This window comes from Pleurodeles waltl, chromosome 5, assembly GCF_031143425.1.
Source record: "Pleurodeles waltl isolate 20211129_DDA chromosome 5, aPleWal1.hap1.20221129, whole genome shotgun sequence".
Classification (NCBI taxonomy): domain Eukaryota; kingdom Metazoa; phylum Chordata; class Amphibia; order Caudata; family Salamandridae; genus Pleurodeles; species Pleurodeles waltl.
This window is the reverse complement of record NC_090444.1, coordinates 536006558-536030374: the sequence shown is the minus strand read 5'-3', so window position 1 is coordinate 536030374 and position 23817 is coordinate 536006558.

Genomic DNA, 23817 nt, shown 5'->3' with positions numbered 1-23817 from the left:
TCAGGACACAGTCATCCACCTCACACACCACCAGGATGTCCCGGTCTCCTTTCTGTAATATATGTCAAAACAAAATATAGGAACCCTTTAGTCCCATATTTTGATTTTAGATATATTACACATATATGTATATATTCATGCAGAGACCCCCTTTAATGTTGTGGGATCAAAATGTCGACAGAGATCCTCTATATGGTTTATGACATCATTTGATATATGAGGGATTAGCTTTGATGTACAGCCTACCCTATTGACCAAGAACTTTTACTATAATGAACCTTAGAGGAATATACAGTGTGTTTCTGTTTTTGTAATGTTTTGTTTGTATCATGTTTTAATTTAAGAGCACTGCGTCGTCTGCACCTTTTCACTACTTCACACTTGATGTTTTGATTCTTGTATATTTTCTTATGAACAGAAAATATACACATGATGAACAATTGAGTTCATTTTCCAGCACCTATATATGGGTATTGTTCAGGTTGATTTGATATTACTGATTATGGAACAGACATACATGAATTTAATTGCAATTCAGTTGAGAGAGTAAACAAGAACAAGTTAAATTCAGAGTCCGCAGACCTTTTGGCTGATAGCTCTGGTTACAAATAAGTCCCATGTGATACTTATTATATATTAATCGTTGGTTACACGTGGGCGTATTGGGTGGTCCTTGTTTAATATACATATTGCTGTGTTCTGCAGCATTAAAGTGTGTTTCATATGGCACTAAGGGGGTTATTCTAACTTTGGAGGAGTGTTAATCCGTCCCAAAAGTGACGGTAAAGTGACGGATATACCACCAGCCGTATTACGAGTTCCATAGGATATAATGGACTCGTAATACGGCTGGTGGTAAATCCGTCACTTTTCCGTCACTTTTGGGACGGATTAACACCTCCTCCAAAGTTAGAATAACCCCCTAAGTGTATGATGCATCATGAATCTCCCTGAACCGCTGTCCATGAGGCAAAATCCTAATTGTAGTGTGTCTCACCTATGGACTAGCATGCAGAATGCCAGCACTTCACAGGAGATACCATCATAGATCATGGATGACAATTGTCATGGACAAATGCCTAGTCTCAGGTGTAGATGTCATTATGTCGTTTGTAAAGAATGCATTCATGCATGTGTGGGGATCCACAAAACAGCACACACATAGCAACTTACCTGGGCTAATTGATGTTAAGACTACATCCGTTCACACTTGATACAATACACATTTACCATACTTTGCAGAACAATGCAAGGAGGCTCAACAGCCTGTAAGAAAACATAAGCTGCTGAAGTAGCAAAGTGTTGCATTTTTCTGAAAAGGAAGACAAAGGAGATGTTTTTTCCCATCACATCATGTCAGGAAGACAGAGATGGGTAATGTGTGAAGCATGTATGGGAAGTCAAAAAGCAACCACAAATGGTTGTGGACGTATATAATTTCATTAAATATGGTGCAATGGTGTTTTAGGTAAAATCATTCATCATGCATGGTAAGATTGGTGTACCCCTGGCCTGAGTGTCCAACTGTATTGTTGTCTGGATCACTAATGTTGGTATGTTCCCTTATGGTAACATGGAATATGCGTGTGTGTCCTTACAGAAGCCTGTTAAATGGATTTCAGACTGGTTGGACCAGGGGGGCCACCCAAAGACCTAACGTCATAGTTGACGTAAGCTACTGATTTCTCCAGGAGTGAAACAGAGCAAACATATATAGTCATCATTTATTTATTTATTTTTGTGTCTTTTAAAGCGCAAAGCTACTCGAAACGGGTTTCTCAGCACTGAGCCCTGTAAAGCACCCCTGCTCTAAACCCACTAAAAAAGCCAGGTCTTTAAACCCTGCGAAATGCCATCAAAGACGGACATTCCGCAGGGTCTCTAGCAAATCATTCCAAATCTTGGGGCTTAAATAAGCAAACAAACGGTCCCCATGCGTGCTCTGTGAATTCTTGGCACTTTCCACAAGGACTGTGAAGCTGATCAAAGCATGTGGGAGGGCCGATATGGAATCACCAGATCTTGTAAGCATCATAGTGCATAGCCTGATCTAGCCCTTTACATATAGTATAGAGTTTAGAACTGTATGTGCTTGTCTATGGGCAGCCAGTGAAGTTTCTGGAACAGATGCGATACGACACGTTTTGGTAGCTGAAAAAGTAACCTGGCTGACATGTTCTGTACTATTTGCAGGTGCCAGATTGTAGTCTTCTCAGCCCCCAGGTATAAGATATTATCATAGTCAACTCTAGGTAGAATCAGAGCTTGGCTGGCTATTTTTTGAGTCGAAAGTGGTAACACGCCAGTAATCTTTTTAACCCATCTCAGGGCTGCAGAGCCATCTTGTTTACCTGGATCTTCATCTTGAGCTTTGCATTCATCCAGAATACAATGTTCTTTACCTTTAGTGAAAGGTGTGGGAGGTGGCCTAAAGCACCAGACCAGTGCTGAGGGACCCATAGCTGGAGATTCCTCCCCACACCATGACCTCCGTCTTCTCTCCAATCAACTTAAGAGAGTTCATGTCCATCCACGCAGAAATTCTGCTAAAACTTAACTTATGGTGCTTGCACTGTTTCCCTGCATGGATGACAAGGAGAAGGTGATTTGAGTGTCATCTACATATGAGAACAGGATCAAGCCACAGCTCCCCACCAACTCTGTAAGGGAAAAGACATAGATGTTAAAAAGCATTGGGCTCAACACTGAGCACTGAAGAACACCTTGCTTCAGTGCATGCACCTTGGATCTCACACTACCAGAAAAGACTTGAAAGGAGAGGTTCTCCAGGAAAGAGGAGAGCCATGCCAGCATCTTACCTGTCAGTCCTAGCATTGCTAGCCTTTCCTGGAGGATAGGATGGGACACCCATTCAAATGTCACATTAAGATCAAGTAAAATCAGTGCCACCATACCGCCTTCATCCAGGATCCAGCTCAGATGTTCAGTGACCCCCAAGAGAGTGGATTCTGTACTGTCCCACCCTAAACCCTGACTGCAAAGGATGCAAACCCTTGTAACGATTTTCCAAAAAGGATGTTAGCTGAGCATTAAAATGTTTCTCCAGGACCTTTGCATGGATTAGTAGCATTGAGATAGGTCTAAAATTCACTCAGATAGTAGGGTCAAGGCTGTGTTTTTTCAAGAGAGGGAGAACTATCGCATGTTTCCATGCCTCTGTCATGGGTTCAGTAGTAAGTGAACATGACCATTCAACTCTAGGTCACTGCAGTGAAGCCTACTCGCTCACTCATCTCTTCTAAAGTTTTGCTGCGGTGTATTTCACTCACATCTTGTTAACCTCATGTTGACGTAGATGCGTGTGTGATTATCTCATGTACACAATGCATGTGCCTGTACAAGACATACACAACACGTAGGTTGAAATGTGGAACAGTGTGCAGAAGGTCAATGTGTTGGTAGTGTGTGTTCCAAGCAACACACTCTAATACATTACAAAGGGACTGTAGTGCAGAGCAATGTGTGCAGACTGAGTGTATGTGCTGCATGTCAGTATACTGCTTTTACTATAATACATGTGGATTACAGCACTGGTCACTGATGTACTGTGATTGTACACTGAGTATTAAAGTGCCTTCACTGCTACATAACATGGTGGACCTTGGGTTCATTTGTGGGTAAGATCGTGGGTGTCTGGGGATAACATGAAGATTAGAGAAATATCACCAGGCAGAATTTAATAGCCCAGAAAAGCTGGAAGCTGGGTGGGATGTACAGTGGAGTGTGGGAGAGCCAGCCTGTCTCTGTGCCATCCTACATGTGTGTTGATTCAGTGAAAATCAACAAGGAAGGGGTCTGGACACATCTCAGGAAGTGAGAGATTGAGCTGAATAGGGAACCAAAAAGAGTGAGCAGAGGGCCCAAGATCAACCTTTAAGTGCACTTATGGCTGTGGGTGACGTCCAGGTGTATACCTTGGTAACTCATATGAATTATGAAGAGGGAGCAATTAGCTCTTGAGTCATCCCTTGATGTACTGCCCTGCTGCCTGCTGATCTGCCAGCTGGGTACGTAGGACTGCATGTGCGTCCCTTCAAAAAAGTGTGGCTCCAAGGGCAATCTGTCTGGCCTCCTGTCATGAAGTCTCAGGGACATTAAAGACTTCCAACAACCCTACTCCAGCACCAGTTGGCATATTAATGAGCTCTGTTGTGCCGCTCTTGCACCATGCAATGTGGTGCAAGAGTGACGCAAGGCCAAAATGGAAATCATATAGTCACAAAAGGGCATCGTATGTGGCCCTGAGTGGCTTCATAATTCAGGAGTGAAGCAACGCAGCGCAAATCACTGCATTGCATTACTCAGCCTCTGGGAGGTGTTACATGAGTGTTGCATGAGTGTGCCTGTGCAACATTGCTGGATTTTGAGGCATTCTTAGATTTATCATAAGTGGTAGACCTGGTAATGCCCCAAAAGACCTAAGCCTCCCCAGGTGAAGAGTAATGAAGAGAAATAAACGTATTTGTCCTCAGTACTCTCTCTTTCTATGTGTGCGGCAATCTGATGCACACATAGAAAGAGGAATATGCCGCAGGGGATTGTTTTTGTGCAATAAGATGCTCCTTTCTGACAAAAGCAATCCTCCATATATCAGAGGCACCCTTGTGCCATGGTGCAAGAGTTGGTGTTAGGCTGCCAAAATAGCACAAGCACTGGAACAAAGTTAGGAATGCACCATGATATTTTTTAATATGGTGCATTCCTGCCCTTTCCCTGTGATGTAGTGCAGCATATCAAGGTGACCTGCTGCATTGCACTGCATCACTTGGCCATAAATATGGCATAAAGAATCTGTCATTCTGCCCTGGCACATGGTACCACCCCAGTTCGGGACCAATGGAGTGAGCCTAAGGTGTTTGCTCCAGCAGTAGCCATGCTTCTTCTGTAGATCTGGTGCATCCCCACTATTGTGCGGGTCGGAACACATGCATCGCCCCAGTTGTGCAGGTCTAAACCCAAGCATCGCCCCTGTTGCACAGGACAAAACCTGTGCATCGCCCCTGTTGCCCAGGTCAGAAGCCCTTGCATTGACGCCATTGCGTGGGGCTTTCCATAGCTGCATAAGTTCAACTGTGCAGTGCTTCATGCAAGGTACATTTGCGTAATGTCAAAAATGTGCTGGTTACACCCAAGAAATTATGCAATGGATGTTGCAGACTGCATACTAAGAAGTGTGAAAGTTACTTTTACTTTCTGTTACTGTATGGCAGTTGGAGCTGGTTGTTGGCGCTGTTGAGAGAGTGTTTGGTGGAGATCATTGCAGTTTGCATTCTAGTTGATGTCTGTTCTGCTCTTGTTTTCTCTTTATTGTGTCTTTTTTGTGTCTTTATGTAGCTATTTGGATTAATATTTGTGGCTGTATTATCAGGTGTTTGTCATTTTTGGGTTTTTTGGATTTTAGGCCTAGTCAGTTTTTAAGGGGTGTTATTTTGGGGCTTAGTGTGTTAAGGACGGATATGGTCATGTCTGAAAAGGGAAGGGGAAATAATTATATAGAGGCTAGAGATTGGAGGATATATGTATATATATATATATATACCACATTACCTGCCACACAAGCTGGTCTCTGGGGGCACGGGCAGCCTAGGGTACCCTTCCAAATACCAAAGCAACTGATGGGAGAGGGTGCGCTGGCACATGTACTAGGTGTACGAAGAGAAACACACAGTTCCCCAGTTGAAGCATTGTTGGGTAGATGTGGTAGCCCATGAGGTGATTTGGTGGACCTTCTGGGTTTGGAGATGGAGGCCCGTAGGTATGTAGTGATGCACCATATGCATGTTGCAATGTTGTAATATTAGTTGAGCAAAAATGTAACATCAAAGGGGCTGATTAATAATAGGTTGTGCTGATTGTGCAACATGCAATGTGTTTCAAGTGCAATGAAACCTTTAAATTGCAATTAATAAATCAATACAAAATCACTTTGTGTGCCTTGCCAGTTTAATGCAATACAGGTCAAATTGCTTTCATTGCTATACCCTGCCCTGTGGGCTGTTGCATGGGTTGTGTGTGGGTGTTTCCATTCAACACACATGTTTTTTTATGAATTCACAGATTTAACACAAGTGATACACCAGGGAATGGGCCAAAAATGCTATGCCTCCTCAGGTGATGGGTAATAAGGAGATATATGTTTAATTTCTATTTGTTTTCTCTTTGTATGTGTGCTGCATTTTGCAGCACACATTGAAAGAGGGAAATTCCTCTGACAATTGTTTTTGTGCATGAAGGTGCCCCTTTCTGCACAAAAACAAACCAGCTTTGCAACACAGGGACCCTTGTACCATATTGCAGGAGTGCCTGTGTTGCTGGTAGGCAACACATTGTGCACCAGCGCTGGGAAAAAGCAGAAATGGTTGGTACATTGTTAGATATGGTGCATCCCTGACCTATTTCTATGACGCAGCCCTGCACAGCAAAATGAGTTGTTGGCCTAGTCTGTGTGACTTCTTGGTAAATGTGCTCCAAAATTTAGCTGCTCTGTGTGTATGCCTCATAACATACAAGTCAAGAGACGGTGACACCAAGTGACAGAAGTATCAAAGGGTCACACTAAGTTGCACACTTGTTATACATTCGGTCTTGTGTCATATGGAGCAAGCAGTCATGGGACAATAAATTGTAACAATGCCTTTACACAATTGATGTATGCTGGGTAACCAGAACTTGCCCTGATAAATGTATTTGCATGTCAGTGTAATGTGATACAGGATGTATTGCTGTTCTTGGCCACTCAGCTGACACTGTAACTGCACACTATGTCAGTCAAACGGACCCTCTGGCTGTCTTCACATCACACATCAGCATTGATACTGTATGGTATGATGTTTTTCTGTGTGACAAGGCTAGCATGTATGTACCATGTGACAGATTCATCATCAGTATGCACAGCACAGCACAACAAGCTAACTTACTGTGCTGAACCAAAGTGAAAGGACAGGATTGCATTATCTTTAAAATTAAAATCTTTAAAATTACCTGTCTTCTCCCATTGCAAGACACTTTTGTCTGCCTTGTGGCAATGGTTTCACCCTAGCATCATGGTGCAAGGGAGCCTAAGATGATGTTTGCAAGCAGTACTTAAAACATTACATGTTAGAGGCATGCTTCAGGCATGTGATTTTAGACGTCTCTGACCTTTTAGCCAAGTCAGCCCTGCAAGGTGACTAGCTGCATTACATCTCCATATAATGTATACATATGTGTTAAGAGTGTTGAAATTTGGAAATACAAAAGGATGGTAGTGTTTATTTTTTAATATGAACTGTGTGCCATAGCACTATTTACAATGCATTGTCTTGTTGGTGGACATACAGCGAGTGCAGAATTATTAGGCAAATGAGTATTTTGACCACATCATCCTCTATATGCATGTTGTCTTACTCCAAGCTGTATAGGCTCGAAAGCCTACTACCAATTAAGCATATTAGGTGATGTGCATCTCTGTCATGAGAAGGGGTGTGGTCTAATGACATCAACACCCTATATCAGGTGTGCATAATTATTAGGCAACTTCCTTTCCTTTGGCAAAATGGGTCAAAAGAAGGACTTGACAGGCTCAGAAAAGTCAAAAATAGTGAGATATCTTGCAGAGGGATGCAGCACTCTTAAAATTGCAAAGCTTCTGAAGCGTGATCATCGAACAATCAAGCGTTTCATTCAAAATAGTCAACAGGGTCGCAAGAAGCGTGTGGAAAAACCAAGGCGCAAAATAACTGCCCATGAACTGAGAAAAGTCAAGCGTGCAGCTGCCACGATGCCACTTGCCACCAGTTTGGCCATATTTCAGAGCTGCAACATCACTGGAGTGCCCAAAAGCACAAGGTGTGCAATACTCAGAGACATGGCCAAGGTAAGAAAGGCTGAAAGACGACCACCACTGAACAAGACACACAAGCTGAAACGTCAAGACTGGGCCAAGAAATATCTCAAGACTGATTTTCTAAGGTTTTATGGACTGATGAAATGAGAGTGAGTCTTGATGGGCCAGATGGATGGGCCCGTGGCTGGATTGGTAAAGGGCCGAGAGCTCCAGTCCGACTCAGACGCCAGCAAGGTGGAGGTGGAGTACTGGTTTGGGCTGGTATCATCAAAGATGAGCTTGTGGGGCCTTTTCGGGTTGAGGATGGAGTCAAGCTCAACTCCCAGTCCTACTGCCAGTTCCTGGTAGACACCTTCTTCAAGCAGTGGTACAGGAAGAAGTCTGCATACTTCAAGAAAAACATGATTTTCATGCAGGACAATGCTCCATCACACGCGTCCAAGTACTCCACAGCGTGGCTGGCAAGAAAGGGTATAAAAGAAGGAAATCTAATGACATGGCCTCCTTGTTCACCTGATCTGAACCCCATTGAGAACCTGTGGTCCATCATCAAATGTGAGATTTACAAGGAGGGAAAACAGTACACCTCTCTGAACAGTGCCTGGGAGGCTGTGGTTGCTGCTGCACGCAATGTTGATGGTGAACAGATCAAAACACTGACAGAATCCATGGATGGCAGGCTTTTGAGTGTCCTTGCAAAGAAAGGTGGCTATATTGGTCACTGATTTGATTTTGTTTTGTTTTTGAATGTCAGAAATGTATATTTGTGAATGTTGAGATGTTATATTGGTTTCACTGGTAATAATAAATAATTGAAATGGGTATTTATTTGTTTTTTGTTAAGTTGCCTAATAATTATGCACAGTAATAGTCACCTGCACACACAGATATCCCCCTAACATAGCTAAAACTAAAAACAAACTAAAAACTACTTCCAAAAATATTCAGCTTTGATATTAATGAGTTTTTTGGGTTCATTGAGAACATGGTTGTTGTTCAATAATAAAATTAATCCTCAAAAATACAACTTGCCTAATAATTCTGCACTCCCTGTATATATTTCACCCAGGGAGAAGTGGACAACTTCTGGGATCTTAATGTGACAAGTAAGTCTAATGAGTGCATGGATGTAGCTCTGTGGCGTCGGCGTGTTCTCCATGGTAGTTTCAACAGTGTGATCTGCATGGGGAGGTATTCATCACCTACAAAGAAATGACAGTCAATGTGTTAACACAAGCAAACATGTGCACAGATGCATTTTCAATTGACAATGAGTTATGTTATTGTGAATGTGGGGGCAATGTGAACAGGACCACAGGATTTATGCATTTATGCATCTGTAGTGATGTTTGCATACTTATAGTTTTGATGCAGTTGGCACATGATCCATCATCTGGCGCTTAATCTGCAGGTGTTCACAACAAACAAATTTAGTCCTACTTCTAACAGTACAAAAGTGTCACAAATTGTATCTACGGGTGTTGGTCCAAAGTGGAATGACCTTAGCAAAGATGGTCCAATCACGTTTATGTTGCCTATTGCTATGTTTGAGTATGAAACTGGTACTAATTAGGTGCACACAATACCTAGACGGTGTTACAAAGTTTAAACATGGTGGAGTAATGAAAAAAGAGTAAATATCCAATGCGCATCATTCTGCTGCATATTTTGCTTTATCTTGTAGCATACTATACTCAAACTTGCTGCATAAGTTTGACCTCCCCTGAAAGATAATTTGGGTGTGACTGAGTATCGGTGTGGGTAAACATTCCTGCCGATCTACACTTGAGATATAGGGGGTTCATCCCTGTTCCTGTACCAGTTTGTCAAATCTAAAGCTAATTGTATAAATATGGAGGACAGTGTCAGCAGGGTAGCCATAACATTCCAAATATTTTACTACTGATAGATGCTGGGAATGTGACAGTGCCATCCGCAAATGTTTCCAGATCATGAGTTAGATCCATGCAAGGGTAAAAGTGCCATCTCATTATGTGTTTCTGTAAGGGTGCGAGCATATTTTAGGGTAGTGTAGGAGGCGGGCCTGGTTTGCAGTGCATACCTTGGGTACTTACACCTTATACCAGGTCCAGTTATCCCTTATTAGTGAAGAAGTAGTGTTCTAGCAGTTTAGGCTGACAGAGATAGCTATAGCAGAGCAGCTTAGGTTGAACTAGGAGACATCCAAAGCTCATGCAATACCACTTATAGTTACACAGTACTTACACACAAGTAAAGACAATACTCAGTGTTACCAAAAATAAAGGTATTTATTTGAGTGACACAGTACCAAAAATATCTTAGAGGCAATACTCCTTCTGGAGGTACGTATTATACACAATATATACACTAGACACCAAAATTAGACAAGTAAATAGTCATAGAACAATGCAAACAATAGGAAATGCTATAGAATGCAATGAGAGAAAATGGGTCTGGGGCAACACAAACCATATACTAAGAAAGTGGAATGTGAATCACAAATTCCCCCCTAGGCAAGTGTAGTGTGTGCAGAATCGCTGGGAGAGTAAAAATACAGTAAAGGTAAGTAAATTACCCCACCCCAGAGCCCAAAAAAGCAGGAGTAAAGTACTGCAAGTTTCCTTAGGACACACTACACCTCGTTTTGGGCATTTTGCAGAAGCCAACTAAGTCTACAAAGAACAACTGCTGGATTATTGGACCTGAAGACCTGCAATTGAAGGGAACCAAGTCCAGAATTTGAAAGAAGTTCCAGGAAGGACAGGAGCCCCTGCCAACCCAGAAGAGGGTGCAAAAGAAGAGTCTCCAGTTAGTCGTAGACTACAAAGACTACATAGATCAACATAGACTCAGGACAGTCTATGTCGATGATGTCCACCCTCTGCGTCCTTAGGAGCACGCTCATTGTTGTGAGAGGAGTCTCAGGGTACCGGTCGTCGTCTTGAGAGGTGCCTGCTTGGAGCAGGGGAGTGACTCTGTCACTCTACGGGAGATTTCTTCAGTCCTTCTGATGCAGGATGAAGACAGGGAGTCCCCAGAGCGTGCACACCATGGAAACTGTTGCAGTTGCTGACTTGGAGCTGAGGTTGCTGAAGAAAAGTGTCTCTTGTAGACACTTTGTTGCAGTTACAGCATTTCATGGAGCTGGCTGCGGTTGATCCGAGGTCAGAAGAGTCTAAAGTTGTTACAGAGGATTCCTGAAGGAAACTTTCAAGCAGAATCTGAAGAGAACCCACAGGAGAGACCCTAAATAGCCCTGAGAGGGAGATTGGCTAACTTATCAGGTATGGACCTATCAGGAGGGGTCTCTGACATCACCTGCTGGCACTGGCCACTCAGAGCCCTCCACAGTGACCCCACACCTTGCAAAGCAAGATGACCGAAGTCTGGGACACACTAGAGGAGCTCTGGGAACCACCCATGGGATGGTGATGGACAGGGGAGTGGTCACTCCCCTTTCCTTTGTCCAGTTTCCCACCAGAGCAAGGGACAAGGGGTCCCTGAACCGGAGTAGACTTGTTTATGCAAGGAGGGCACCATCTGTGCCCTACAAAGTATTTCCAGAGACTGGGGGAGGCTACCCCTCCCCAGCCTGTAACACCTATTTCCAAAGGGAGAGGGTGTAACACCCTGCTCTCAGAGAACATGCTTTGTTCTGCCTTCCTGGGACTGGACTGTCCAGACCCCAGGAGGGCATAACCCTGTCTGTGAGGTTGCAGCAGCTGTAGCTGTAGTGCAAGCCTCAGAGAGCTGGTTTGGCAGTACTGGGGGTCCATGGTGGAGCCCCCAGGATGCATGGGACTGGGTCCCCAATACCAGATTTGGAATGAGGGGACAATTCCATGATCTTAGACATATTACATGCCGATATTCGGAGTTACCATTGTGAAGCTACATATAGGTATTGACCTATATGTAGCGCACGCCTGTAATGGCGGCCCCACACTCACAAAGTCCGAGGAAATGGCCCTGAACTATGTGGGGGCACCTTTGCTAGTACAAGGATGCCCTCACACTTAGTAACTTTGCACCTAACCTTCAGCAAGTGAAGGTTAGACATATAGGTGACTTATAAGTTTCATAAGTGCAGTGAAAATGGCTGTGAAGTAGTGTGTGCACTATTTCACGCAGGCTGCAATGGCAGTCCTGTGTAAGGGTTTGTCTAAGCTCCCTATAGGTGGCAAAAGAAGTGCTGCAGCCCATATGGATCTCCTGGTATGGTATGGTCTCCAATACCCTGGGTACCAAGGTACCCCAATACCCTGGGTACCAAGGTACATTTTTCAGTATTGTGAGGCCTACCCCTGTCATAGGATAACACTGGGGATTCATCACTGCATTTAATAAGCTGTAATTCCTGATTGGGAGGAAGTAGATCTGTCATGTTTAGTATTTATGGAATTGTAATGATAAGTGCCTTTTAATGGTAAAGTTAAATTTGTTATTACAGTTTTGAAAATGCTACTTTTAGAAAGTTGGCAATTTTCTGGTTTTAACTTGTGTGCCTTCTGCCTTTCTCTGGTAACTTGTCTGGGGTGGGTGACAGCTAAGCTATGTGTATTCCCTCTAGGAAGCCACACACAATGGGAGCTTAGGTGTGACTTCATAGGCCCTGATGGGCCATTAGCTGGCTTGATTGGGGCGGAGGTAAGTACAGTCCCACTTGCACCTGAATAGGCTGTGCTCTGTCTCCTCACAATAAGCCTAACAACCGTGTAATGTCACTCCAGCCAGTCTAGAGATATTGGGAGTGGGTTGAATGGGAATTCCCAGCACTTCAAAGCCCTTCAGTGAAGTCCCCCCCACTTGAAAGTCACAACTAGGTATAAGAACTGGACTTCTGACCCTGCCAACTGAGTACTCTTCTGGGCCTGTGGAAACTCTACCAGAAAGAAGGACTTCTGTGCTGTTACAAGGACTACCACTCTGCTGGGCTGCTGCTGTGGAAGAACTGCTTTCTTGCTGAGCTGACCTTCTGCCTGCTGCCTCCTTGCCTTGGTGAGAAGGACTGGACCCATATCACTTGATCCAAGAACTAGAGTGACTCCAAGGGCTTTCTGGCTTACCTCCTCTTCTCTGAAGTATCTGGGACACAAAAGGTTAACAACTCATCACCTACAGCACCTGGACTCTACCCAATGTGTGTCTTGCCCTGCCAGGTGGTGGCAATCCAGTCTTGGGCCCTTGGAAGTGGCTATATCTGACCCATGCTCCATCGCAATCTGCTTGAACGTTCTGACTTGACACAGTCTAGTGTGACCAGAGAGCCCCGATTGGCGCTTAAAGTTTTAAGCACTAGATTTTAGTTTATTCTTTAAAAATTAATATCTCAAGTTCTACTTATTGCATTTTTGTTGTTTTGGTCTTGTTATGGTCATTAAATTAGCTTTAGTTTTCTAACCAGGGGTGGTATCTTTTTGTGTAGTCTTTTCACTGTTTTACTGTTTGAAGTGTTGCGCAAATACTTAACACATTGCCTCTTAAGTTAAGCCTGACTGCTCTGTGTCAAGCTGTGGGTGAGCACAGGCTAGTTAATGACTTGTGTGTTTGTGACTTGTACTGACTAAGACTGTGGCTCCTACTTAGACAGGGTGCATACCTCTGCTAACCAAAAAAACAATTTCTAATAACTACACATCAAGCCACCTTGCTGCACTGCATGTAAAGTGAAATTCCTGGAGAAGGCCTTAATCCAAATTTGACTGGAGAATCCTGTAGTTTCTTAACCCACATAGGGCCTGATAATGACCTTGGTGGAGGGGATTACTCTGTCCCAAAAGTTACAGATATCCCGTCCACCGTTTTACAAGTTCCATAGAACATAATGGAACTTGTAATACGGTGGGTGGGATATCCATCACATTTAGAATGGTGTAATCCCCTCCACCAAGGTCGTAATGGGACCCATAGTCAACTACAGACTCCACAGTACTAAGAATTAAGGTACATCTCTGAAGTGGATACTCTCCTTCATATTTGGTAGTAGGCAACAGCTCATGCTCACTCCATTCCCTCAGAAGCAAAGGATTAAGCTTCAAAGTCCATCAAATCACTTCACTCTGCTCCACTCTCTTCGACATGTAGATGAATCCTCTGGCAATCATAATTCAGACCCAGGAACTGTACTTCATCTCTTACACTGATGACACACACATCATACTCTAACTCTCGTGAGTCACCAACACCTCCAACAATAGTTAATATATGTAATTGAACAACATGGCTACCTGTGTGTGAAATTAGTTGCTCAAACTCAACATAATAAGATAGAAGTGTTGACATTCAGCAACATGCACTCACCATGGTTGTCCACACGACTAGGCCCATAACGCTCCAACCACCACAGACACCTGACCATAATGCTGGACACCTACCTCACCATGAAACTTTAAATTGGCATAATCACCTCTACCTGTTTTCCCTTTATTTATTTTGTCAGACATTTCTATATATGGCTCCCTCCTGACACCTATACAACCATCATCCAGGCCATCATCACATGATGACTGTAATACACCAATGACCTCTACTACAGCATCTCTGCACACCTGCTACACATGAGGTAAAATATCCAACACATAACAGACAGACTATTATTCAGCCTACCTTGTGGCACACACATCACATGTCACCTCAGAAGAAAATTCCATTGGCTCACTATTCAGATGTACTGGCAGTTCAAGATGATTACCAGAAACCTGCAAGGCACTACACTGCCAGGAACACACCTACACCATCTACTCTTCAATCAACTAATCATGAACCTTCGCTGTGAGTAACTTGTCCTCACCCACACCACCAATATCCATATGATCATGCCAGGAAGTAGGGTGTTTTCCTACATGGCAGGCTACTCCTGGGACAACCTCCCCCAGCTCATCAGTTCAGCTGTGTCAAATTTAAATTTACAATAGTAACTGTACAAATGGCTATTTGAGTTATACTGTTTGCAGTGCATACACCTCCTCAGCACCTGGAGACCGACTTGGGTGACACATTGACTCTCTACAAAGACACAATGACTTATTTTACATTACGGTACAGTTTGGGCTACCTGGCTCCAACACAAGCACAATTGCACAGTGGTGGCTCCTTCGCAATGGCTGAACGAGGGTTGCCCCACTGGATGAGCCAACAGCTGAAAAATAAAACAATATTTTACTACTGTTCTCATTTTTCAGCTGCTGACTGAGTCAGCATGTGCAGGGAGCGGTGGGGCTGGACCATGGGAGGGGTAGAGGGGAGGGGGGGTGGAGTGCACCTAAGATGCGCATGTTAGTTTGGCCGGCTGTCTTAGGCAGGCCAAACTGACATGCGCACTTGGGTTTCTCCAACACGGCTGTGTTGCACAGCCGGGTTGGAGAAACTGCACAGGCTTCCATTCACTGTCTGAGCGGCAGACCAAGCCACTCAGACAAATCCTTATGCTGTTCTCATGTTAAGTAGTGCATGAGAGCAGCACCAGGATTTTGTGGGGAGTCTGTGCTGTTGTCCCATGGACTGTTGGGACTCCAACACCACCAAGGGAAGAGGAGTGAGGCAGCGGCAGCAGCAAAGGTAAGGCTTTTAAAACGTATTATTTTATTTACCCTGTCCCCCCTTCCCTGCCCACCGCTCCCCTTCAGATTTGTGGCGGCCACTCCTGCAATTGCATGATGGTACAGAGGGGCCTGCACTGGCATATTTGCCAAGTTTCCTAGGTCCATGCATGATGTGCTATTCCACCAGGGATAATGGCAAGTCTTCTGTGTTGGGGTTGTTACCCTCCTGTCTCCCAGAGGCTCCTTCAATGCTTGTCAGTGTTGTGTATCATTGCTGGGTTTAGTGAATTGCTTTTTCATGCATTCCCACGATGCAAAGCACTCCTGCATCATGCAGTACTAACTTACAGCACGTAATGGTGATTTACGACATGCAAATCAGCTTGTGTGACATATGGAGTACTTGCGTTGTGGCACCATGTGCCATTTCCGACTGTGTTTTATTAGTATTTGTGATGCATCTTTTGGTGCTTGCCCCATGGTGCACCTTACCATAAATACAGCACATCCATAGGGCAAGGAAATGCCACAGCAAAGATTTTCTGACGGAATTCTGCTGTAACATAGTGTTGCGTTAGAACTCATAAATATGCACTTCTGTCCACAATTATAATCAGTGTTGGCATGTCTTGGCTAGCTCACAGTACCACATCCAACCCCTAAAATGACTAGGGAAAAGATGTTGTTGGCAACCTGAAACATAACACCCTGTTTCTCAAGGAATGAGTGGAAATGGATCTAACCCTTTCGTTGGGCACTCTTGCATGCCTAAGGTAAGTACATGAAAAATGCAAAAAAAAAGCAATTTCAAAACATCTATTGAAATGATCGTATTCTTGCATAAAAAGCATGAGCTGTGATTATTAGAAAGATGAGACATACTCCCGTAATCAGTATTATTAGAATAGTAAATGATGTGAACAATTGAACCAAGGTAATTGTTGCTGTTTGCTTACTTTTATTTCTATCTAATGTTATACTAAAGAGAGCATAGCTGGAGTACCCTTTGCCAGATCAGCTGGGATAGTCTAACACCATACCTTGGTGTTAGGTGTCAGAAGGCCTATACAGGTAATCCTGTTTGGCAGGATAGAGCTTGTAGTCAGCAGAGCTGCATCGCATCACAGTTCGCAAAGGTTATATGACAATCCCAGCATACAAGTACTCCTGTCACTGAGCTTTAGCACAGAAGCTGTTTATAAAGTAGTGTTCCTATCACACAGTGGTAGAGGTACAGAGCAGCTCATTTGTTTCATCTAGCTAAAATGAAGTGTCTCCTAATGAGCACAACAAGAAAGCAAAACAATGGCATTGTGTTCTGAAATGTACGGCCCTGGAACTAACTGTACAGACCACAGAAATACACATGCAGCACAGTTAGCAATGAAGTGTGGAAAAAGGTTACCATGAGAAAAAGATGCCAATTTAAAGAGTTGAATCTAAAAAATGGAGACAGCACGCAAGCCATTCAACAAGTTAACCATTATGAAGGGCCTTCCGCAGCACACAAACACACGCAGCCGCGTCTTTAGTAACTTTTGATCTGTTTGAGCTAGAAACAATTTTGGTTATAGTCTGTGGATTTTGCAGCAGATGGATTGCGTGACAAATGTGGCAAAACCATATGATATGAAAAAAGAAGCGGCCACAGAATCACATAATTCTAGTGGCCCTGATTATAGGGATATAATATAAGCAGCGCCACTGGAATTATGTGATTGTGTGGCCGCTGTGATTTTCACATAATTATAGATTTGATATATTTGCTGCCTAATCCATCATCTGACAGATAATCCGCAGATTGTAACAAAAAAATCGTTTCTAGCTGAAACAGTTCAAAAATGACTAAAAACGATGTAAAGTGTTTTGCCAGGCAGTGAAAGACCCTTTGCAAAAAAAGGATGACTGGTCATCTGTGGGAAGCTTATTGCTATATTTAGATCTGAAATTGGTACTAATGAAGTGCAACTCATCCCCAGAAATTGTTGACAAGTTTCAAAATGACAAAATAATCAGGTAAAAGTATCACAAAATGTGCTGCAAAATGCCGCATAATTTGTCTTTTGCTGCACAATTTACTTAACCCAACTGCATAATTTGGCCCTCCTCTGTCGCATAATTCCAGTGGCCCTACATAATAGGAAAACAAGCTTTATTTTTTCGACCAATAACTTAAGTCTACTTCGTTAAAAAATACAATAGGGCATGTATTGATAAATTACTCTGTAAATAACCAGGATAATGGTTATTTACAGAATTACATAGATTTTAAATAGATTTATGGATCACACAGATTGCATTGGTGCAAATTTGCACCGTATGTGCACTGATATCTGTCCCAACCAATAGTTGCAAAATGTTGTTTGTGAATCGCCAGTTAGTGCAAACGTCACTTCAGCTCTCGCCAGCTTGCACCGATGTTGGTGCAAAACTGCATCATCTGCAGAGCAAACTATGCGATACAGAAATGGTGCACAATTGCATTGATGTAGCCTACGACATGCAGCCTCTCGTAAGAGGGTTGTGTAATTGTCATTTAATTGATTTTCCTTTGATTGTAGAGTCCAATACTTATCAGTATTTTTTCTTAGGGATGTTGCAAATACTGTTGGTTAAGTGTATTTGGCCGAAGTCGGTGCCACAACATATTAATGTGGGAAGAAAATAATTAGCTCAGCATGTATTATGTAAGCAACTTTACGTTTTTAAATTGGTCAAATTTAAAGAAACTGAAGTGGTATACGTTAGCAGTTGCTGTTCCATTCGTAACCACTTCCAATGTATACTGCTTACTATGATTCTTTTGCATTTTTGGTAACCTTTAGATCAAAAGAAGTGTCTTTTGTTGCCTTTTGTTTAGTTTTGTTGTATTGGAACTCATAAAGGATGTCCTAAATCATTCATTGCTTATATGAATTTCCAAAATTCACTTTTGCACATTCCTTTCTTGCATATTGCAACATTTTGTTCGCTAGTACTGATGTTAGATGATGAATACTGTTACAAATCTACTATTTTGAATAATTTCCAAGGCATACTTATGGAGATAATGTAAGTTTCTGAAAATGCTTACATCTATACACAATTTTCGGAGATCTGGACAACCCAATGGGCAAAAGAAGACATATATGATATCGATTAAGGGAGGCGTTAATGTGTTTTTCTTTGGTGCATGAAAACATCAGCCTGCATTTATCTCAGAATTACTGGAGCAAGCCTCGATGTAAGGCCCCGCTTGGCTCCTAAATGTCTGATGTCCCGTCTCCCTTTGTTGGAGTCTACATTTTTCACTGATCCACGGCCAGGCTTCTGATTTAGTAGGACATGGTAACAATGGTGCATTAGTTGCTGCTTATCTGAAGGCACCCTCTCCACCCCGACAGTGACAGGATTTGAAGATAACACGCCAAACACGGGACAACCTACTTTGCTTAGTAAACAATCCCGGAGCACATATAGAGGCAAATAAACTGCTGGATATGTTGGGGAAGGATCAATTGTGTAGGGATGTTGTGCTTTCCTAGCCACAAGTTTGCTTCTAACAACAGTGTAGTCAGTACGGGCAATAGTTTTTCATCTTGAAACCCTGAAATCCAATGGCGAGAGTACATTTCTTTGCAAGTCTCTGATGAAGTATGCACGAGCTTAAAAATTAAGTGCCTTGGGATGTATGGCATAGTCAAACAGTAGTTAATCTGTGGCTCTGTAATTCATTTTTGGGGACCAAGGCGTAGTTTTCAAGCTCATACTTGTTTTCGTCTCTCACTCTCTGTGAGTAGGCAACTGGTGAATGCAGAACACTTGAAAGTTAAAGTACAGCATTCTAGGCACAACATGAGCACTACAATACAGGAGTCCCCATATTGCTGACCACAGCATGGTGAGCCGAGCTGATTGTTTTAACCCATATGTGTGAGCAGCGCTAACCACTTAAAATGAGCGCCATTCTCTCATGCGAGGATTTAGACTACTAGACTCCATTGTTCACTCTACTTATTTGATCCACTTTTCTCAACCTATCACCTGCACCAACATAATTGTAAACTATTTTATACCACTGGAGTACACAAGACTGCAGGGTGTGGTGCAGGGGGCAGAACCCTAGAAAGTACCTCTAAGCAACTCCCATGCAGCCTAAAAATCTGAAATAACCAGAATAATAAAACCTAAATTAAATAAAGTAGAAAATAGGAAACAGTGGGAAAAGACACCTAATCCCTCTCAGCGCCCATTCGCCATGATTACGTCCTCAAAGAAGAGTGCTATCTTGGATAGCAGAGATAACATGGACATATACCCACCTTGAGATCTGCTGAGTACCTCAGATCCCTTTGGAGCTCATATGACCACCAGTCCCACTACTGCTAGTGTCACTGTCCCTGAAACAACCCTGTACCCAGTTCTATCCAGGAGTTCTCGATTCACAGCAACAAGGTTCACTCAGGTAGATTACTCCAGAAAAATATGGTGCCCTTCCTAAGGTGGGTGGTAGTTTTCCCTATCCAGCCCACAGGCACCAGACTCTACATCTGATTCTCCTTCAAGACCACACACAGTTCTGAATAAGGTTCCTACTGTAGTATTAGAAAACCTTTTAATCTCCATACTTGATTATAGTTAGTAATCTGTGTTTGGCTATAAAGAAAGGTGGGTACCAATAAAGTTAACCTTATCTACGGCTTGCAGGAAAGGTCTGTCAGTTACAGGATCCTGGAGGCTTGGAAGGGTTTGGAATGAAGGAAAAGTCAAAATGAGGATCTGGTAGGCAGGATAACTCTGGATGCTTCTTCAGCTACGTTCTTTCAAAATGGAGGGGGGAGAAATGCCTGGCCAAAGATGATTCAACAAGCAAACGCAATTATTTGATGGCGTCGCACTGGCCTTCCATGTACTCACAGCAATGAATGCAACTTCTAAAACTTTGGTCACCATCTTTATTCATTTTTGCTGAGTCACAGAAATCTGACATTCAGCTTGTAGAGGTGACAAGGATAGGATATTTACAGGAAAAGTGCCACACTGTTATCAAGTTCTGTCCCAAAGCAGTATTTTGCTCTCTCTGGTCTGCTGAAAACCTTCTTCTCTACATAAGGACTGAGAATATTATTGAAGATATTGGACTACTTCCACATAAATAGGTGAACTGGTACACGTAAAAGAGTAAAGTCTGGACATACATAATGCTGTGATATAGACTTCCCCATCAAATCCTCAGTCCAAAATGACGATTAAAGGGATTGTGCGCGTGTTCAACAGAAACAACAGTCAAGACGGGATCCCTATGGGCCTCAGAATGTGAAGGGGGTGACAGACAGGATAAGATTACAAATAATCCACCACTGACAGTAGAAGTCTTGAGTTTTGTTAGATTAAAAGACCATAATGCATGGAAAGCTTCAAAGTTTGACGAGGCAGAGGAGGCTTGTATACACTGGTCACCAAGTGGTGAGGAAAATATAGCATTCTGGAAAAAAAGATCAAGCAGCTACGCAATTTAAAAAGAATAAGCCAATCGTTTCATAAACAGAAAGTAAGTACTACTCTGCAGGAAAATACCCCCCAATGTTTAAACAAGTTTTTCCCACTTTCTAGACTGGGTATCAGAAGCAAACCGTGAGTACCATGGTGGACGTCTAAAATGACAAGCAATGGTGTGAAGGCAATGTCACACTTGTAGGCCCGACTGACTGCTCTCTAGACTCTAATTATTTATCACTTCCATATCTGAAGACATGAGTATCGGAAATACCATAATACACCTCAGAAGCACAGGAATGAGAGGCAATAGGTTCTGGCAGTAACTGTGCCGAGTCCTCGGTGAAGGCACTGGGTGGACACCCTTTTGTTGTTGAGTAACCACTTGAAAGCCTTATTGCTGACTCTTTGAAACAAGGGTTAAATTTAAATGTGAATGCTCATTTTTTCTCTCCCACCTCATTGAATGGGGGGGGGTGGATTTGCTTTGTACAATGGGAGAAGCATGGGGACTTTTGAAGGTGCTAAAATTACATTTCACCTATGTCTCAGAGGGTCCATAAGACATGCTAAATAGAGGTAATCTCCATTAGCTATTTACACATTTTGAGGTTGTTTGAAGTGACTTGCATTTTGTAGAATTCCTTGCAAGTCCTGGAATAGAAAACAGCAAAATAAGAAGGCTTTGTGGATGGCAACAAAGCACTGAAAATCATGTGGACCCACAGGGCGGGTTTGGGAAGACTAGGAATGAAGTTACAAAACTACTTGTAGGGAAATAACCTTTATTTGCTGAGGTGCGTGCCATCCAAACTGTCTTTAGCTCTGATAATGTTGGTAGGTTTATTAAGTAGGAGATTGACAGATTTTGAAGGGTCTGCAACTAAGTTGTGGTGCAGAATGATGCATTGTCCCTACCAATTTCTCAAGGCTAAAGTCCTACATGACTCCTAGGTGTCCATAAACTATGGTAGTAAATTAAGGAGCTCAGATGTCATCCCAGAAAGACTATAAGCCAGATTTACAAGGCACTAGCACCATGGAAGGTCACTTTTTGTGACGTTCTAGTGGCGCTGTGCAACGCACCGCATTTACAAGGTGCCAGTAAGCCACTTTTGGGCCCTTCTGATGTCGTTTTCTCCATCATAGGGGCATGCAATGGGTGTTGCTGTGGGCGTTCCACTGCAACACCCATTGCTTTTGAGGCTGCTTCAGATTTACAAAAACTAACACCTCCCCAGGGGTGGCCTTAGCATGGTACAATGAGGAGGAATACTATTATTCCTCCTCGTTTTTGCTTTTTCCATGTGTGCTGCATTCTGCAGCACACATAGAAAGAGCAAAAGGACATGAATGAATGTTTATGTGCAGGAAAGTGTCACTTCCTGCACATAAACAATCATTCAATAATGGTGATTTGCTACTTCTATGTGTGCTGCTCTCTGCAATACACATAGAGGTGCCAAATCGCCATAGTAGATTGTTTATGTGCAGGAAGGGACACCTTCCTGCACATAAACAAACAATACCCTCAATGCAGACACCCTTGCATGATGATGCAAGGATGCCTGCATTGGCATTGGCAGCTAAATTTAGTGCCGGTGCAGAGGGAAACACAGGGGTGTGCTGTATTTCAGTAAATACGTTGCAAACTTGCATTTCTAAGGTGACGCAGCATGGTGCTGCAAAATTTAGCACAGCGGTGCACCACTTTTAAGTAAATCTCGTCCTGTATTGTAGCAACCCCCAACTAAAAAATTCTGACAGAATGAAAAAGATCACTATATGGACGGGGGTGTTAGCATTGCAGATGGCTAAATTTTTAACATAGTATGTTGTAATATAGCGGGTCTTCGCTGGCCTTGTTTGTAGTAATTTTATAGCCAACCATCAGTTTCATTTTCAAGAAACCTGGTCTGTAAACCCACTCCATAATGTAGGGTACACAGCGTGTAGTATTACAGAAGTGAGAGGATCAAGAGGCAGACAAGCTGGGGAGGGGAAGGGTGAGGTCAAGCGATTTTGATGCATATTGACTTAAATTGTAAAAATTGAGAAATTATTTGTGACCATCAAGATATCCAGCAACACCTATGTAACCCTATGACTGTAATGCAAAATAACCAGCAAGGCCATCTTTCCTTGACAATAATATACATGAACATCCCCTTACATACAAAAGATCAGTAGTCTCAGACCTCAAAAACCTTAAGTTATATAACCCTCACTCCCCTGAGAAAGTGCAGCCCCCCTTTCCCTATTTTGCCAGCCCTTTTTTCCATCTTCCGCGCCGAAATAGGCACTCACGATTGACAAAAATGCAACTAAGAGGCACTCGTTTATATCATACGCTTATATAACGAAACAATATCGGAATATTAGTTAAGGAGATTCTAATTAACCCAATGTTTCATTTAAAAAGGTGTCCAAAAACATGAGTGACAAAAGGAATGATCCAAAATAGAAGAGGTGTCAATATTCTTCAACAATGTTCAACATTCCTTGAATTTTAATATCTTTGTCCCATGTTTTATGCCTCCTTCACATAGGTACATTCAAACTTCGGTCCAATAGATCAATCAGTAGTACTAGGTACAATCCAACTTCGGTCCAATAGATCAATCAGTAGTACTGCCATCCATCATAAACACTTTTCTATTCCATATGGACCTCCCAGCCAACACGTGTTTCGTCCATCGACTTCCTCAGGGCTGAGGGACACCTGTGTCCAGAAGATGGTCAACACTATTAATTTCTTTTGATGGTTTCTACTCGAGGACTGAGATTCTTGGCTCTGAGTTATTCTAAGACGGTGTTAGTATCAGTGTGCCGCCTTGCCGGCACTAGGATCGCAGCGTGCACGTCGGTCGCGAGCACCCGGAACTCGCAGTCCTACTTCGGCCCACTGGAGGATGCCATCTGGGAAAATGAGCGGTCTGCTGCCACACGTGGCAGCAAGTCGAGACACGTAAC